Source organism: Sciurus carolinensis, chromosome 3, assembly GCF_902686445.1.
Source record: "Sciurus carolinensis chromosome 3, mSciCar1.2, whole genome shotgun sequence".
NCBI lineage: Eukaryota > Metazoa > Chordata > Mammalia > Rodentia > Sciuridae > Sciurus > Sciurus carolinensis.
The window spans coordinates 166,211,198-166,227,302 of record NC_062215.1 but is presented as its reverse complement, the minus strand read 5'-3'; positions in this window follow the sequence as shown (position 1 = coordinate 166,227,302).

Below are 16,105 nucleotides of genomic sequence, written 5' to 3'. Positions count from 1 at the left end.
AGGAGTTCTGATGAGGATCCCAACTGCTCAGGTACAGAGGAGTTTCTACGTCAGGCTCAGTGGACTCTACAAGGCAGGCCCGCTCTGCTCTTTCTGGTTGACATATTAGGCATCCACTTAAAGATTCTCTGCCACTAATGTATTCTGCTGAGGGCAGAGAACTCAAGTTCCACTGTCTTCTAAGCAATTTAGCAAGCAATTGCTATAGAAATATGTAAGGAAACACACTTCAGTATTTGATTCAGGTTTCAAGGAGGGAACAGGGCTAGAACTAACCTAGAGGTGGACTTGAAAAGGTACAAATTTTAAGATGAAGGCAAAGACTTAAATAATGGTGCAACAAAAGGAACAGCAGCATGCTGCATAGGGATGTGTTTGATAAACACATCAGGCTACCCTGGGTAGCCTCAATGATGTTAATAATATGTGAATATGAACTTTCTCACCATGCAGACACTTTTCAAGACACAAGGAACAAGTGGATTAAGAAAACCCCACAAATTTTATTTACTATTGCCAGCTAGTTATGTAGACTGTCAAATACTTATTTGAATAACTGTCCTGGCTTATATGTGAATACAATAAAACGGAAGGTTATTTTCTAAGGAGCTTAGTGGAAGTATATGCGTATCTGGACAAAAGACCATGACTGTATTTAAATGGAACATACTCTCAGTAAATACTCGGGAAGAGCTTTCTGCTTTCAGCTAGGACACCCTTGACTTGGTGCATTCCCACGACTGGTACATAACCACTCTTGTTAGGAGAAATAAGATATTACTTGTATTTTTATATTTTACAAAATCAAACTTCTTTGATATCTTAAAGATGAAGAGTCTTTTGGTTGACTATTGCATTAAAATGTAAATATTATTGTTTTTCAACTTTTAAACTTTTAGCTTTAAATTGCCAGGTCTCACATAGACATAATTGCTTATCCCATTAAAGGCTTGATTTTTTAAATATTGAAATCTGCTTGCATAGCAGTTTGTCCTTTTAATCCTCTTCTTCATTATTTTGAAGGCATTTCATGGAATTCTAAATAATTTTAAATCACTCTCAATCCAAAAAGCCCATAATAGCAAGATACAGTCTTCTACCTCTACTGCCCAAGCAACAAAAGAAAAAACATTGAAAATCTATTTCATAGATTCACACATTTTGATACTAATATCTGCATTTTCAAATTTACAAATAAATGCATATGAAGGCACCGTTTTAAACAACAAACTTCCAAGCTAAAAATAGTATCTTTATCCATTCATCTGTTGAAGGTTCTCTAGGTTGGTTCCACAATCTAGCTTTTGTGAATTGAGCTGCTATAAACATTGATGTGGCTGCGTTACTGTAGTATGCTGATTTTAAGTCCTTTGGGTATAAACTGAGGAGTGGGATAACTGGGTCAAAAGGTGGATCCATTCCAAGTTTTCTTAGGATTCTCCACACTGCTTTCCAGAGTGGCTGCACCAATTTGCAACTCCACCAACAATGTCAAAGTGTGCCTTTTTCCCCATTTGCCGATAAATGGATGGAATTGAAGAAAAACATGCTAAGTGAAATAAGTCGATCCCAAAAGAACCAAAGGTTAAATGTTTTCCCTGATAAGTGGAGGATGATATATAATGGTGGGGGGAGGTGGAGAGTGAGAGAGAATGGAGGAACTTTAGATTATGTAGAAGAAAATGAGAGGGAGGGAGGTATGAAAATGGTGGAATGAGACAGACATCATTACCCTATGTACATGTATGATTATACGAATGGTATGCATCTACATCATGTACAACCATAGAAAGGAAATGGTGTATCCCATTTGTGTACAATGAATCAGAATGCAGTCTGTAAAAATAAAAAAGTACATAAATATTTTTTTAAATGTAAGAAGAAAAAAAATAGTATCTTTATCTAATGAATACTCAAATTCATTTTCAAAAGGACTAAGTGACTCAACCAAGTTTGCATGGGTTTCAGAGAGACCTGGGCTCATTTGCTGACTCTGATTTGTGACTTCAACATTCCTCAAGTGTCAAATAGATATTGCAAGTATAGCTACTCCATGAGATTATTAAAAGGAATGATGAGATAATACAAGGAAAGACTTAGTATATAAATCAGTACCTCCTGGGGTCTTAATAAATGCTCAGTATTAGAAGTAGTAAGAAGATTTGAATTTGGTTATTCAAGTATTATACCTGATTATCTCTCCTGCTTCCTTTCCTTTGATGTTGTAAATGGGCCAGAGAATCTGGAAGTGCATTCAAATTGAACATGACCTAAAATTGGAGTCACTCTCCTGGTACTCACAGAGTTTTCCAGGGAAATGATGGTTTCAAAGACCCACCAAATCCTTAAGACACATAATTTTTGGTTTGCTTCACTAAAGTTTTTCAAAAGTTTGTTCATTTGCAAAGAAGTCATAGAATAATGAAAACACAGACCTCCAGGCTTGAAAAGGGTCATTTCACAAAATCTATTTCAAGTTTGAACCCTTTTAATGCCATTCCTACCCAGTGGTTGTACATTTTGTGCATGGTCCCCTCTGAGGATGGGAATTTCACTACGACCTGGGGCACTCACAGCCTGTGGGTGATTGTTCTGACTCCCATGATGCTTCAGTAAGGTCATGTGTAAGGTCAACCCTCCTTCTCCATGTAAATCCTGGACATCATTTCTGGGTAACATTTCTGTGTTTATTTACTTACATGACAAAGATTTAGAGGTACAAGGGCTCACAGGTACTGCATAGTCCAGAGTAGCAAAATAGCCCACAAACCCAGTTGACATGCTGTGCACAGACTTGATATGCATGGTGTCCTAAGAACGACCTGAAGTCCATCTCTATGGGTTACATATGTGGGCATCCGTAGTGGGGCTGTAAGAAGACTTGTCATCCTCAGTGACCAAATCACTTGACACTAAGGCTCTGCTATTTATTTAGACAGAGCACACTGGTCCAAGTTCTCACTCCTGACCCTCCTCACTGATTTCCATGCCCTTCCTACTCTCTGAATTGGACAGCGCTACGGTGGTTTCAAGGCTGTGAATCTATTTTCCCTCTACCAGCTCTTCTCTCATACCAGCACATCTGAACTTCTAATTTCACCTCTGGATCTAAATTCCCCCTACCAACTCTCATCCACACTTGTTGCTGAAACACCATCTATCTACAGATGACTTCTCCAGATGGTCACTGGTCCTTCGGCTTACTCCTTCTTCCCTAACATCCCTACATCTGTTTCTCTTCTGTATGTCTGTCCTTCCTCACCCATGTCTTACCTGGTCTTCCAGAATAGTCCCCTAGGTTTCTCCTCTGTCCTACCATCTGTGTATATCCTGTCTTCAGCATCCAGAATGATCCAGTCATTTCCGGTTTCACATCTGTCCCAGTCATTTTTGTGTATGTGGCTATGTTCTGCATTTCTCCTTTCGGGACAGAAAGACCAGCTTCTTCATGTCTTCTTTTTTGGTTCCTGTTTCTGTTCTCAGACTTGAATCTGACTCCCACAACAGCAGCATCAGCATCCTTTGGAAACTTGTTAGAGATGCATTTTCTCAGGTCCACCCCAGACCTACTGAATCAACTCAAGGATGGGAACCAACCTCGCTGGTGCTTCTGGTGCATGAATTTGAGTATCACTGCTCCGTACACAGCACTTCTCAACTTTTGCTGACATCTGCATCGCCTGACTAGGTTTTAAAAAATACCCATGTCAGGATACCCCCTTAAAACAATAAAATCAAATTCTCTTGGTCGGAGATCCATAATAAATAATTTTTACAAAGCTCTACAAGTGAATTGTCATGTGACACTGTGGTTGACTCTACTTTGCCAGAGTGTCTACTAATTGAGGCCTTCCCTTGACTCCTCTGCCTGGGAAACTCTGCCACATGTCTTTTGTTTAATTCTTCCAGTCAATGTAAAATTGTCACCAACTCTGACAATCTTTTCCAATCCATTCTCCAGGAGCCCTACCCTTAGTCACATTCTATCCTTTTATTATTTTCGTTTTCTTTTTTTTTTCTTTTTGTAAACAAATCGGATACATGCTGTTTCTCTGTTTGTACATGGCATAAAGGCATACCATTTGTGTAATCATAAATTTACATAGGGTAATGTTGTTTGATTCATTCTGTTATTTTTTCCCTTACTCCCCACCCCTCACACTCCTCTTTTCCCTCTATACAGTCCTCCTTCCTCCATTCTTGCCCCCCTCCCACCCCCCCATTATGTGTCATCCCACCCCCCCCATTATGTGTCATCATATGCTTATCAGTGAGATCATTCGTCCTTTGGTTTTTTGAGATAGGCTTATCTCACTTAGCATGATATTCTCCAATTTCATCCATTTGCCTGCAAATGCCATAATTTTATCATTCTTTATGGCTGAGTAATATTTCATTGTATATATATACCACAGTTTCTTTATCCATTCATCAATTGAAGGACATCTAGGTTGGTTCCACAATCTGGCTATTGTGAATTAAGCAGCTATGAACATTGATGTGGCTATATCTCTGTAGTACGCTGATTTTAAGTCCTTTGGGTATAGGCCGAGGAATGGGACAGCTGGGTCAAATGGTGGGTCCATTCCAAGTTTTCTAAGGAATCTCCACACTCCTTTCCAGAGTGGCTGCACTAATTTGCAGCCCCACCAGCAATGTATGAGTGTACCTTTCCCCACAACCTCGCCAACACCTATTGTTGCTTGTGTTCTTGATAATCGCCATTCTAATTGGGGTGAGATGGAATCTTAAGGTAGTTTTGATTTGCATTTCTCTTATTACTAGAGATGTTGAACATTTTTTCATATATCTGTTGATTGCCTGTAGATCTTCTTCTGTGAAGTATCTGTTCATTTCCTTAGCCCATTTGTTGATTGGATTATTTCTATTCTTGCTGTAGAGTTTTTTGAGTTCTTTATATATTCTGGAAATTAGTGCTCTATCTGAAGTATGAGTGGCAAAGATTTTCTCCCCCTCTGTAGGCTCTCTCTTCGCATTGTTGATAGTTTCCTTTGCTGAGAGAAAGGTTTTTAGTTTGAATCTATCCTAATTGTTGATTCTTGCTTTTATTTCTTGTGCTATGGGAGCCTTGTTAAGGAAGTCTGATCCTAAGCCAACATGTTGAAGATTTGGACCTACTTTTTCTTCTATAGGATGAAGGGTCTCTGGTCTGATTCTGAGGTCCTTGATCCTTTTTGAGTTGAGTTTTGTGCAGGGTGAGAGATAGGGGTTTAATTTCATTCTGTTGCATATGGATTTCCAGTTTTCCCAGCACCATTTGTTAAAGAGGCTATCTTTTCTCCATTGCATATTTTTGGCACCTTTGTCTAGTATGAGAAAATTGTATTTATTTGGGTTTGTGTCCACGTCCTCTATTCTATACCATTGATCTACCTGTCTATTTTGGTACCAATACTATGCCATTTTTGTTACTATTGCTTTGTGGTATATTTGAAGATCTGGTATTGTGATACCCCTTGCTTCACTCTTCCTGCTAAGGATTGTTTTAGCTATTCTGGGTTTCCTATTCTTCCAGATGAATTTCATGATTGTTTGCTCTATTTCTGTAAGGTATGTCATTGCAATTTTAATTGGAATTGCATTGTATAGCACTCTTGGTAGTATGGCCATTTTGACAATATTAATTCTGCCTATCCAAGAACATGGGAGATCTTTCCATCTTCTAAGGTTTTCTTTAATTTCTTTCTTTAGTGTTCTGTAGTCCTCATTGTAGAGGTCTTTCACCTCTTTTGTGAGATTGATTCCCAAGTATTTTATTTTTTTCGAGGCCATTATGAATGGGGTAGTTTTCCTAACTTATCTTTCTGAAGATTCATCACTTATGTATAAAAATGCATTGGATTTATCAGCATTGATCTTGTAACCTGCTACTTTACTGAATTCACTTATGAGTTCTAACAGTTTTCTGGTGGAATTTCTGGGTTCCTATAAATATATTATCATGTCCTTAGCGAACAGGGATAGTTTGAGTTCTTCTTTCCCTATTTGTATCCCTTTAATTTCTTTGATTTGTCTAATTGCTCTGGCTAGAGTTTCAAGGATGATGTTGAATAGAAGTGGTGAAAGAGGGCATTCCTGCCTTGTTCCAGTTTTTTGGGGGAATGCTTTCAGTTTTTCACCAAATAGAATAATATTGGCCATGGGCTTAGCATAGATGGCCTTTACAATGTTAAGGAATGTTCCCACTATCCCTATTTTTTCTAGTGTTTTGAGCATGAAGGGATGCTGTATTTTATCAAATGCTTTTTCTGCATCTATTGAAATAATCATGTGATTCTTAACTTTAAGTCTGTTGATACGGTGAATGACATTTATTGATTTCCAGATGTTCAATCAACCTTGCATCCCTGGGATAAAACCCACTTGATAGTGGTACACTATCTTTTTAATATATTTTTGGATGCAATTTGCTAAAATTTTGTTGAGAATTTTTGCATCAATATTCATTAAGGATATTGGTCTGAAATTTTCTTTCCTCGATGTATCTCTGTCTGGTTTAGGTATCAGGGTGATATTGGCTTCTTAGAATGAGTTTGGGAGGGTTTCCTCCTCTTCTGTTTCATGGAATACTTTGAGGAGTATTGGAATGAGCTCTTCTTTAAAGGTTTTGTAGAACTCGGCTGAGAACTCATCTGGTCCCGGACTTTTCTTTGTTGGTAGGCTTTTGATGACTTCTTCTATTTCATTACTTGAAATTGATCTATTTAAGTTGTGTATGTCCTCCTGGTTTAGTTTAGGTAATTCATATGTCTCTAGAAACTTGTTGATGTCTTCGAGGTTTTCTGTTTTGTTGGAGTATAGATTTTCAAAATAGCTTCTAATTATGTTTTGTATTTCACTCGTGTCTGTAGTGATATTTCCTTGTTCATTCCGAATTTTAGTAATTTGAGTTTTCTCTCTCTTTCTCTTTGTTAGTGTGGCTAAAGGTTTATCAATTTTGTTTATTTTTTCAAAAGAACCAACTCTTTATTTTGTTAATTTTTCCAATTGTTTCTTTTGTTTCAATTTCGTTGATTTCGGCTCTGATTTTAACTATTTCCTGTCTTCTACTACTTTTGGTGTTGGTCTACTCTCTTTTTCTAGGGCTTTGAGCTGTAGTGTTAAGTCATTTATTTGTTGATTTCTACTTCTTTTGTTGAATGCACCCCATGAAATAAATCTTCCTCTAAGTACTGCTTTCACAATGTCCCAGAGATTTTGATATGATGTGTCCTTGTTCTCGCTTACTTCTAAGAATTTTTTATTTCCCTCCTGATGTCTTCTGTTATCCATTCATCATATAATAGCATATTATTTAATCTCCAGGTATTGGAGAAGTTTCTGTTTTTTATTCTGTCATTTATTTCTAATTTCAATCCATTATGATCTGATAGAGTACAAGGTAGTATCCCTATCTTCTTGTATTTGCTAACAGTAGCTTTGTGGCATAAAATATGGTCTATTTTAGAGAAGGATCCATGTGCTGCTGAGAAGAAAGTGTATTCGTTCTTTGTTGGATGGTATATTCTATATATGTCAGTTAAGTCTAAATTGTTGATTGTGTTATTGAGATCTATGGTTTCTTTATTCAATTTTTGTTTGGAGGATCTATCCAGTGGTGAGAGAGGTATGTTAAAATCACCTAGTATTACTGTGTTGTGGTCTATTTGATTTCTGGAATTGAGAAGGATTTGTTTGATGTACATGGATGAGCCAATTTTTGGGGCATAAATGTTTATGATTGTTATGTCTTGCTGATTTATGCTTCCCTTAAGCAGTATGAAATGTCCTTCTTTATCCCTTCTGACTAGTTTTGGCTTGAAGTTCACATTATCTGGATACTCCAGCTTTTTTGCTGTGTCCATGTGCATGGTATGTTTTTTCCCATCCTTTCACCTTTAGTCTGTGGGTATCCCTTTCTATGAGATGAATCTCTTGCAGGCAGCATATTGTTGGATTTTTCTTTTTAATCCAATCTGCCAGTCTATGTCTTTTGATTGATGAGTTCAGGCCATTAACATTCAGGGTTAGTATTGTGATATGATTTGTATTCCCAGTCATTTGACTCATTTTTGTTTTTTGACATCATTTGGTTTCTCCTTCATTTTGTTGTTCCTTTAGGCTAGTTCCTCCCGTTGCTGAGTTGCATCATTGTTTTTCATCTCTTCCTCATGGAATATTTTGCTGAGAATGTTCTGTAATGCCAGCTTTCTTTTTATAAATTCTTTAGCTTTTGTTTATCATGGAAGGATTTTATTTCATCATCAAATCTGAAAGTAAGTTTTGCTGGGTACAAGATTCTTGGTTGGCATCCATTTTCTTTCAGGGCTTGGTAAATGTTGTTCCAGGCCCTTCTAGCTTTTAGGGTCTGGATTGAAAAATCTGCTGATATTCTTATTGGTTTCCCCCTGAATGTAATTTGATTCTTTTCTCTCGCGGCCTTTAAAATTCTGTCTTTATTTTGTATGTTAGGTATTTTCATAATAATGTGCCTTGGTGTGGGTCTGTTGTAATTTTGTATATTTGGAGTCCTATAAGTCTCTTGTACCTGGTTTTCCATTTCATTCTTCAGATTTGGGAAATTTTCTGATATTATTTCATTGAACAGATTGTTCATTGCTTTCATTTGTTTCTCTGAGCCTTCCTCAATCCCAATAATTCTTAAATTTGGCCTTTTCATGATATCCCATAATTCTTGTAGATTCTGTTCATGATTTCTTACCATCTTCTCTGTTTGGTCAATTTTATTTTCAAGATTAAATATTTTGTCTTCAATGTCTGAGGTTCTGTCTTTCAGGTGTTCTATCCTATTGGTTATGATTTCTATGGCGTTTTTAACTTGGTTTATTGTTTCCTTCATTTCAAGGATTTTTTTTTTTTCAGTATCTCTAACTCTTTATTGAAATGATCTTTTGCTTCCCATATTTGCTCTTTTAACTGTTGATTGGTGCAATCATTTAATGCCTGCATTTGCTTTTTCATCTCATTCTTCAATGCCTGCATTTGCTCTTTCATCTCCTCATTTGCTTCCCTGATTGTTCTAATTATGTACATTCTGAACTCCCTTTCTGACATTTCTTCTGCTGTGCCGTCATTGGGTTTTACTGATATAGTACCTAGGCTTGTTTGGGACATTTTCTTCCCTTGTTTTCTCATATTGGTCAGATATCAGTGGGACTCTGAGATATTGCAGATTTCCTCTATTGTCTTATAGTGTCCCTGTAGATTTCCAGCATATCACCTCCCAGCCTTCAGTAACCTGAAGTCTTGGAGGAACTTGATAATGCAGTGCTTCCGAAGAAAGCTGCCCCTAGCCCGCTACTGGGTCCAGGGCTGAGGGCTGATTCTGCATGGAAATCTTCTCACTGGGTGGGCCTGCTCCAAGAAGCTGGCTGTGGACTCCGCCTACCGCCAGAGGGAGCAGGTCTGCTTGGGGAAGTCTCTCCCTGCCCTGCCCTGGTCCCAGAAGCCCCTGAGGGCTGGGGCTCGCAGCTGGGTTCAGGGCTTGGGGTCGGCTCTGTGCAGAAAGACTCTCACTGGGTGGGACTGCTCCTAGAAGCTGGCTGTGGATTGCACCTGCTGCCAGAGGGAGCAGGGCTGCTTGGGGAAGACTCTCGCTGCCCTGCTCATAGAAGCTGCCCACTGTCCGGGCCTGCCACCCGGGCCAAGCTTCACCTGGTGGGAGAGGCTCACCTCAAGGCTCTATGTTGGTCTGAGTCTCTCAATACCTCCCCTTTTTGAATCCTGAGTTCTGGAGCAATAGGAGATGTAGTCACCTCTAGTCCGCCATCTTGGATCTCCCTTATTTTCTGACTTTTACTAATGTCTAATTGAAACAATGTTTTAAATCATTCATTCATTGATCCACTAGAAACTAGGAAAATAACTTGTTTTTCAAGGCTGACCCTCCAGCTGCCCCGGCAACACCAGCATATGTAGCCGGTTCAGGATGCATTAATCATTTGAAAGAACAAACTACATACACTCAAATGCCGCTATTCCAAATCCCATTTTTGATGACCTGGTTCCCCTTGCTTAAAATTCTGTTCTTCCATGTTCATTAGCTATTATAATTATCAACATTTCCACAAAGACCTAAAACATCCACTTTGACTCTTTCCCACAATGAGCTCTTTCTTTCCTGAAGTCAGGTATGACATTGGAACGTTATTCAACCATTTACTTTTTAAAAATGTGAAGTGAATACATGTCCCTAACCTGAGCCGCTGAAGCACATAGACCGCTCTTCGTTTGCTCTATGGCGTGGACCAAGTATACTTCTGGCTACCTGGAGTAGATGCTTTCTGAAGTGAATTGACTAGAAGAAGGAAAAACTTTCAATCGATAGTTTTAAAAACCAAAGGGTCATTGAAGAGAGAGAAAGAGAGAGAGAGAAAGAAAACAGAAACAGATGCAGAAAAGAACATCTGGTTCAATATAAAGACTGAATCTTTTTTAAAAGCAGGGCTGGGTGTCTAATACATGTGTGTGTGTTGAGAATGTCCTGGCTGCCGCTATTTCCACTTGGCCCTGCTCTCTACTCCCACACTTTTACAGCTCTTGGTTTGGGCAGAAAGTTCCCCACACCCCTGAGCCATCCTTTCCCTTTCTTTCTTAAACCTCACAGAGCATGGAAACTAGCATTCACATCAGGGATTGCTGGGTAGCCACAGGCAGCCTTTGATTGCAAGTAAGTTGCTACAGAAATCCCCCTTTTATGATGTTGCATTATCTATATGAGAGCAATCAGAGAGATCAGCTGGAAATCCCTCAACACTGGGAAGGAACTGACTGGCTCCCATACTGCTTCTCTCGCAATGTCTTGCTGGGAGACCAGTCGGGTTCTTGAGCATGAATCAACACCCCCATCCTAAGAGACTGATCTCTTCCACCCTAGGAGGGAATGCCTGCTGACTTCAGCTGGACAGAGCCAGAGAGGACAAACCCTCAAAGGATGGCTCTGGTGTGTTGGGCGTGGGATGCACTCGTCTTGTATCAGTCCGGACACAGGGTCTTCACTTTGGTACGTTGGGCTTCCTCACTAACCAGAAGCGAAGTGCCTTAGACAATTTTACTCTTCGTCTTACACTTTGTGATTGAAGATCCAGGCAGACTCCAACAAAGCTTAAAACTATTTTATTTCTCTTGATTCCAGCTTTTTTTATATATATAATCTGAAAGTTCAGAAGATTGCTTAGATATTCCCTCTTAGCTCTCAGAAGTTGTATATCTGTCTTGGTTTCCTTTGTCTTCATTCTTGCTTTGACCCTTCTGCTTGCCACTTCTGTCGTGCCTCCATCCAAAGAACCAGCTCCCCCCGGGGCTGCCTGATGGATGTCTGGAGCTCTTCCCCGTCCTGGCCTGCCAGCTCCTGAAGCAACCCAAGATTCAGAACTTTCTCTGGCCTGCTTTGCACTCAAATTTCCTTAAAGGAAGGATCTGCTAACTTGATAACCTGATGTGGGCCATTTTGATGACTCATGTGTGCCTTGAAAGAGGTATCTCAAATTGTAATTTGGAGAGGAGAAATAGGAATTCCTAGTGGTTTTAGAGATCAGAGCAAAAGGGGGAAGATTTGGACCATGGGCAAGAGTAAGTCAGGTGATGATGCTTTCAGTCGCAACAGAGGGAGCCATTCCATTGTGTCCTCTCAAAATAGACCTAATTAGCATAATCCAATTTGCCACGCTCCATGCACAGCACCAATGCGTGATTCTTCATGCACTCCTGGAGACAGACTCACTTCCCAGCCAGACGGAGGTGTCCTGTCCAGAAACTGGCATGGTGGGGAGACATTTTTTTCCAGTTCACAAGAGAGGGATCCTAGAGGAACTAGAGAGGAAGAAAACCACAAAAAGAAGACTCAAAAGATCCACTTAGTCTACTTTCTGGATACACTTAAAAATTTTCATTGAAATAATTTACAGAGAATGACTTCTAATGTAGTTCAGTTCAATTTAACACGTATTTATTGACTTCCAATGAATAATTAATAGTGATGATAATAAATCACTAATCAGCAACACTTAATTAGCACTCACCTTGTAGCACGCATGCCACAAAGCATTTTACATAGATTATTTCAATAGGAAGTTCATCAACCTTGTGTGATAGACAGTGGTATGCTAGTTAACCATCTATCTGGGGAGAAAAAAAAAAGTGCCTTGATTTGTAGCATTCACTGATTACCATGGCATCAACTCTCCCAACAAGGATAACCTCAAGCTACAAGCAGCTTGTAAAATTTCTGAATATGTGAGTCAGTTCACTAAATTCCAGACTGCTTAACCCTCAACTCTCCTGGCTCATAGGATCTGGTTCTAGCATAGCACTGGTGACAGGTACCTTTATTTTCCTCTTTGTTAGGGTGAGCAGTTCCTCACAGTTTTCCAAAGATTCTCTTGGTTTTAATATTGAAAGACCTCTGTCCAGGGAACCCTCTCAGCTCTGAAGAAACTTGGGTTGAGGTTCATCCTGGTCTGTTGCTAGGATCTAAATATCTGGACCTCCCCAAAGTTCATATGTTGAGATCCTGGTTCCTAAGGTAAAGGTATTAAGAAGTGGCACCTTCAGGAGATTGAAGCATAGAGTTTCATGAATGAATGACATTGGCATCCTTATAAAAGAGGCTTCAGTGAGCTGCCTTGCCTTTGCACCATGTGAGGACTCAGAAGGCTCCATCTGTCAACCAGAAAAAAGGGGACCTCCTGTATCATACACCAATTTGCTGGCACTGAATTTGAACTTCCCAGGCCCCAGAACTGTGAGAAACAAAGTAATCCAGCTTGCAGTATTTTGAACAGTAGAAGTAAGTCACTTTTGTACATATGAGTAAACTGAGAATTTAGAGAATTTTGCCCAGCATCACAGATAGTAAGCAGTAGATCTGCCTTCAGGACTTAGGAGTCTGATTACATAGTCCGAGAGCTTCATGGAAGCACATACCAAGCCTCAGTTCTTTAGTGGAGAAGGTCAGTCATCAGTGACAAGGACATCAGACCAGAGAAAACACACACACACACACACACACACACACACATTTCATAGAAAACAAAAAAATTAAAGGTCTTTATGACAAAGTAAGGTACATAATAAGTATATAAAATAATTGGCTTGAGCCTGACCTAGCTAGTTGCATTGCTTAATTCCAGGACTGAGTTTAGTCTCAACTTATGGAGATCCCCTAAAAGGAACTGTCCAGAGTCTTCTGGTATCTGCACCAGCAGAAACTATGAAAATCCTTCACATTATTCAAAAGCTGTGGACAGAGTCAGGTTCTACTTCCCAGCACACATGCACAGCAGTATGATCAATACTATGCTTTCTAACAAAAAATGCTTTTTATAGGTGAGGAAATCTGCCTTTTCTTAATGATGCTCTGTTGAATATAAGCTTCATTAACTATACTGCAATCCTTCAATTTAGAAAATCACTTCAATGATTATTCCTAATGAGTATCAAGATATTTGTATGAAAAGTAGAGCTTCCTCCCTTCTAAATTAAAACTCCTGAAGTCTAATATATCCTTTAATTACAGTATCCTTCAAAAATAAGTCTCATGAATAATCATTTTAATGTTCCATTATTTGTTAACTAAAATAAAGTTCTGTTTGGAAACTTCACATTTAGTTTTTTTCCATTTCTGATGGATGTTTTAATCAATGTTATTTGTAAAAAGCCAAGTGATTTGTTTAGATTATATTGAACACCACTTTTAATCTAATAGACCCCCTTTTTAATGGGTAAAATAAATTGTCTGCTACATAGAGATGAGTTATTCTGATTTTGTAAAATGCCATAATATTCTGAAAGCATTAACATAGAGCAGAATGACATTAATTCACACAAGCAATGTTCCAGAACAGTTGGTTCAACATGAATACATACATAAGAAAAATATTGGTTCTCAACACTCATGAACTATCTTAATTATCTTAAAAGCTTTCAAGAAACTCTTCCCAAATCATCTTTTTAAAATAACTAATACACACCTCACCCCATTAACTCTGAAAAATACCTGTATGAAAAACAGGCCTTTTGTGTGTGCAAAGAATAGAAAGTGAAGAAAAATATGTTTAAGTTGGGAGTCACAAAATAGTAAGGATAAATAGATTTAAATTTTATTTCTCAGAAGATTTTGTGCCCTGAGGTCTATGTCACTCTAAAACTGTGTGAATTTAGTAGTGGAAAAGGAGTTAAAAAAAAATTCTACAGAATATGGGATCTAACTTTTGGAAGCACAAGACACCTAGTTCAAGTGCTTAACAAAGAATGGATGGGAGGGACAGGAAGGCCAAAAAACATGGGAAGGGAAGAATATCTTTCCAGTATAAATCAGCAATTCTGTGTTTTGCATAAAGAAGATATCTGCTATTTTTCCTTCTGTTTTCTCTAGAGGCCCAGAAGTAAAGTTGCTATCACTAACTTCAGATGTCTGATTTCAGAAAAAAATGGCAGAATGAAGTGCTATCACCTTAAGACACAAGTGAACAGGAATAGATTTGTCTGAATGCTATAAAAACTTGGATGGTCTAGAATCCAAGATTATAACCTGATTTCTGATTTTGGTTTTACGATTACTGTATTTCCAAACTTTATGTGAATTTTTTTTCAGGGAAAATTATTTAAAATCTTTTAATAGTTTCTTAAAGCAGAAAGAAAGTGAACTCAGCTGAAGAATCTCTAATAAGAATATCTGACATATTAAAAAAAAGAATCTCTGACATGTGATTGCCTCCTATAATTCAGCATTTTTGTGTCCTTATTATATACTCGATGACCTAGAAGGTGTATGATGAAATTATAATAGCCTTAGTCACATTTTTACTGTATTTTGAGCTTAGAATATGAAGCTCACAAATTAAAACAGTATGAGTCTACCTTTGACAAATATCCAAGTAATTGGTTATTTTAGTATATCACACACGTTAACAACATTCTCACAAAATACCATCAAAATGTTCTCAGAGACATGTGTTCTGTTAGATTTACTTTTAGTGGCAGAACTGACCTTTGGTCAGAGACAATAAAGTGCTTGACATGATTTGGGAAAGTTATTAAAATATGCCTGAGTCCACAAACGCCTGTTACCTTGCTAAGATGTAAATTCTTATCACTCAGATCTCTTCTTCAAACCAATCCTTTTTTGTTTCATCTAAATTATAAATATCCCTAGGGGGAAATATCATTGTTTTAATCTTTGTTAGATCAAGGGAGATTTTCATGACTTTTCATATTTTGAAATGGGTGAGAGAGGAGACTCCTGAACACTAAGAAGGAGAAGGAAAATTCCTTAAAGAGGGAATAATTTTGGAAATGAAAGTGAAGGATGCTACACATGGCCTTAGTCATATGTCATTCATCACCAAGTCATGTTAATTAACAGAAAAGTGCATCAAAAATAAATGAATAAAATGTCTTTAAGTATTACTATGCACTTAAGTAATTTAAAGCCTACCACCTGTTTTTTAAGTAATTGTACTTTCTTGAAGAGTACTACAAAGATAATTTTTAGCTCTTAACTCAAAATTGTAATGAATAATTTATCTTTGGACATTACTCTACTTTCTTACCTTTCAATACTTTCTTAATTTTTAGTAGTATGGTACTCTGATTTTAGATCAACATGACTGTTAAACCAAAGTGGAAATTCCACCAAATCCTCTTCCCAACTCTTCTACATTTTACCTCTCAGTTCTAAGAACAAAAATAGTCCTAAAGAAAATCTCCAGATGCTAGAATTAGGGAAGTAATGAGAAAAATCAGAATGGACACCAGAAAATAAATCTGGAATGATACAAACTAGAAACCTGAACAGACAGGTTCTGATTTTGATGCAGGAAAGAGAATGTAGACCTCAGGACCTGCATACATAAGAAGTGGAATCCAGATTCCTGCAAAAAATATGGGAAGACACAGGAGACCATAAACAAGAGAACAGATACATCATCAGACAGAAGATGCAATATGGAAATTTAAACTCTGATAAATTAAAACCATACAAAAATCTGAAAGAGATTTAAAATAATTTGTATTTGATAAGTTAAAAGTTATAAAGGGCACACCAACTTTTATAGTAGAGTGATTAACAATATCTTAGTTGTGG